This window comes from Anomalospiza imberbis, chromosome 15, assembly GCF_031753505.1.
Source record: "Anomalospiza imberbis isolate Cuckoo-Finch-1a 21T00152 chromosome 15, ASM3175350v1, whole genome shotgun sequence".
In the NCBI taxonomy this organism is placed as follows: domain Eukaryota; kingdom Metazoa; phylum Chordata; class Aves; order Passeriformes; family Viduidae; genus Anomalospiza; species Anomalospiza imberbis.
Window position 1 is genome coordinate 4,631,509 of NC_089695.1, and position 4,384 is coordinate 4,635,892.

Consider the following 4,384-nt stretch of genomic DNA (forward strand, 5'->3'; position numbering starts at 1 on the left):
TTGTTGGCCTGCATTTGTGGGTTTTATGGGAGGGATTTCTGGGTGTGTGCCTTTCCTTTGGCATCATAAATTTCTGCAACATTTGATTCTGGAGGTTGTTGCAGAACATCTTTAACTAAGGCAATGTGACTGCTGTGGTTTTGTGCTCTTTTCTTCCTCTAATAAGCTGATAATTCACAGCTCTTGGTTTCAGGTGCTGTTTTCAGAAACACTGGTTTGCAGGGTTGAAGAGTGAAGTGTTCTGGAAGCATTGTAAGCTTTCCCCCTCCAAATCCCCTGGGAGCACCTGCTGCTCCCTGCACATGGATGGGGAGCTCAGTGTCACGTTTTACTGAATAAAACACTTCATATGCAAAGTGCAGACCACTGTATAAACTACTCCTCTCTTGGAATTGCCCTTGGCTTATGTTTTGAAATGCCAAATTTTGTCATCCTGAGGTTGTCCTAACTGGATCCCACAGGGCAGAAGGTGAGAGCAGGGAAGCGTGTGCCACAGCAGCATCCTGGCAGTGCAGCTTGTGACAAGCTTGCTGTGTCAGAGATGGTCCTTCAAGGTTCTCTGCAAACATTTTAGCCATCCAACCCACAAAGCTTTGCTTTAAACTGCCAGAAATGAAAATTCCCTTCTGTGTTGTATCTCCAATGAGGTCTGCACCACATGATGCTTTTAGGGGAACACAAATTCTTTACAAGTTGAGGGAGTTCTGATTTGTTCAGATTGCAGTAGCCTTTTGTGGAAGCTGGTTTGCATTTCAGCTGGGGTCCTTAACTGCTTCTGGTGCAGCCCGTGTGCAAGCTGAGGTCCAGGATTAACTTGAAGCTTCATTTGCTTCTTAGCTGGTGATATTTTTTTTTTCAGAAGTTTACATGAAACAAGTGACTTCCTCTTACTGCAATACTATTCAAGCCAGCTGTATTTGAATTTTTGTTGGACTCAAGAAATGCAAACCTCTGATAATATAATACTTGTAACTTCCCTATTTTTAGAAATACAGATTAAAAATTTAAGTTTGCCCTTAAATCCTGGAGTGGAACACCCTGCTCTCAAGGCCTGCCTATCTACAGGTGTTCAATAAGTATGTCCACTTTGTGCCATTTTGGGGTACAGTACAGAAGTGTACAAAGTACCAGGGTTGGCTCTGCTGTGCTGTTCCCAGGCTGGAGGGAGCAGGCAGATGTCAACCAAAATCTACAGATTTGTGGGTGCTTGCCAGCTTGGAGAGCCTGTGCACTCCCTGACTGATGTGTATTCTCACTTTCCTGCAGGGGCTGTGTTAAATGGATCAAAGGTTGAGTCTTTCATGACCCAGATGTGTCCAGATTTGTAAATTACTGAGCTGCCTCTACCAAAATCTGTTCATGCACTTTCTACATCCCAGGCTTTGGGCTGGTTTGTGGAGAGTTACTGATTCCATTTGATAGCAGACAATAAAACTTCCCAGGAAAATTCGCTTGTAGGGTGCACAAGGATTTACAGCAGTAATTTGAGGAAAAGTCATCTCTTTTCAGGTCCCTGCTGGAGAGCTGCACAGAGTGTGGGCAGTGCTGAGCTGCTGCTTTGAACCCTCCCCTGGACACCTCCCTCCCTGCTTTCCACCCAGCTGCTCTTTCTCCTCTGTCCCCTGGTTAAGCAGAGACTTCAGGGAAGGATTTGCCCATCAGGAAAGGCACGTTGCTGAGCTGCTGGTGTGCACAAACACCTGGGAGCAGAGCACAGAAGAATAAGGGGGGGAAAGTACAACCCAGACCACCACTGAAACCCTCGCGTGCTGTATGAGTTGATACCAGGGGAATTGCAAGTGTGCAGCACCTGATAAACTGATCTCTTTTCTGGCCATTTCTGGGGTATTTAATGGCAGCCACTTTTTAAGACATTCACCATCCTCTGGAATCCAGTGCTTTCCAGCACTGCCTTTCCCAAGTCCGTTGTGACCCACAGGCAGGGCCAGAGGTGCAGTTTTAGGCTGAGACAACATCAGCAAAGGTGAGGAATTCCAAGAGCCTGAGACCTTTTGCTTATAAAAGGGACCAGCTGATCCCTTCCAGCCTCTGTAGCTGTGGTTTGCATGAGGTGTGCTGCTGACAGCTGGGGGCTGCTCTCCCAGCTTTTCCCAATTAATCTGTTTATCTCTGGGTGAACACCCCAGCTGTTCCTGGTATTTTCGGGGTGTTTGTCAGCTCAAACTGAGACCTGCATGAGACAGGAAAGCACTTTGGTCCTGAAGGTCTCATATCCTTTAAGGATTAGGGTTTGATTCTGCTACTACAGGAAAACAGACAACATAGAGAAGGACAGGGTGAGAAAAAAACCTTCAGACAAATATATACTCAGTTCTGCTACAAGGCAGTTGTAAAAAAATGTGTTCCAGCTCCCACCAGGAATGTGTTAGAGATGTTATAAGCATCTTTCACACCAAAATCTGCTGCTCTTTGCTCTGAAGGGTGAGAATGGGACCTCTGGGGATCTCATAAGAGGGGTGTGATTTCAAGTTCTCCATTTTCAGCTGCTTTTCTCCCTCACACTGGGACCTTGAAGAGGGGCAGAGATGCCAATGCAAACAGCTCTGCTGCCAGACCATGAGAGGAGCTTTAGGCAAACACTGCAGTATGCAGGAGGCTCCCTGAGCTCACAGATAGGGTTACAAAACGCTCCACAGCATGTTCCAGCCTCAGACATTAATGTGGTATTTATTTTAGGCTGATTGGTGACAGTTCACTGGCTGTGCTTGCACTTCAGCTCCGTGTCCATTTCCTCTGTAACAACTAACAATCCCAAGATTAATCTTGACAGGAAAATAACTGCTCATTTCCCCCCTAGGGCTCTACAGGCACTATAGGCTCTGCCCAGAGCCATGATTTCCCCTATATTTTATCTGGGATATATTTGGGTGGGTGGGAGTCCCCTCTTGCCTGGAGCCCAGGACAGTGACACTGGATGCTCCCCCCATATGGTTTTGTATCACACAGATGTGGCACTTGAGGACATGGTTTAGTGATGGGCTTGGCAGTGCTGGGTCAGTGGTTGGAGTTGATAATCCAGAGGCATGTGTATTTCTAATTTAGCACATCTGCTAGAAGAAATCTAACCATAGGTGTTAAAAATCTACAATGACCCATTACAACCCAGGATGCTTTGTGTGAGACCTAAATTACCCTTACTGTTACACTTTGGTGCCCTTTTTCAAGTCTGCATCTCCTTGCCATCATCTCCATTATTAATTTTATGTGCCGACCACCAGAGGCATTAAAACACATTTCTGAAAGCAAACTCTCACATCACAACTGGGGGGTTGTTTAACCAGCCCAGTAAACATCCATGACTCCTAATAATCCCCCCAGCTCTCCTAGAGTTTTCTTGCTTTTGCTTCTAGAGTTTTTATCACCTTTGCAGGTAGTGACCAATACTGGGCCTGCAAATGGGTGATGCTGACTGAACTGAATCCAGGCTGGGTCAGCTGCAGGTCCTGCTTGTGGGGTCCCTGCAGCACACAAGGTCCTTTTGAGTCACAGCTCCTCCACAAATGTCCCTGCAACTTTCAGGGAGAATTATTAAATATCTTGTGCAAATAAAATACTCAAAGTTTCTTGATAATCAGGAGTTGGGTTGTGTTAATCCATGCATTGTGTTTGCAAAAGGAGTCACAGCTCTAGCCCCAGTTCTAGAGCTCTGCCTGAAAACTTGCATGTCCCTTGACTGTACTTGCAGGGGTTGTTGTGGCTTTCTGGAGCAAGGGAACCCCAATTTGCCTTGATCCTCACCTTAGAGATGACCTGTTATTAATGCTGAATTCTGCACCTCTGGTTTGATCCAGGTGGGCTTTGCTGAAAGGCAGAAGCCAGTGAAGAACGGAACCTATCTCAGGACCATTCTAAGGTTATTTTGAAATCTATTTGCTAACTTTTATCCAAGTTAGACAGTACTCTGGGCCAGCTGCTTACCTGGGAGCATTTCCAAGGACACTGGGGGTTGGAGCATCCCTGGGGTGTGCCCCCAGCCTGCAGCCCAGTGCAGCTGAGGGCACAGGGGAATGCACCTTGCACTGGCCCTGGGGAGCCTTTCCCACCTCTGCAGGGCTGGTGCAGACAACCCTGCTCAGTACTGATCCAGCAACACCTTGGGTTTCTTTTGGGGCAGGCTGGGGCAGCCCTGCAGGCTGTGTGAGCACGGGTGAGCTGTGCTGCTGCTCGTGTTCCCGCTGGCAGCAAGCCCTGCACGGCCCAGTGGAAACAGCTCCAGAGGAAAGGCTGAGCCTTTGCTCCTGGAAAGTGGATCTGGCTCAGACATTATCTTCAACACCACATTTGCTCATGAGAGGCAAAGGTGGATTTCACACTTCGTGGCCTCTTGTGCCAGACATGCTGTTTAACCTAAAAAACATGTTAC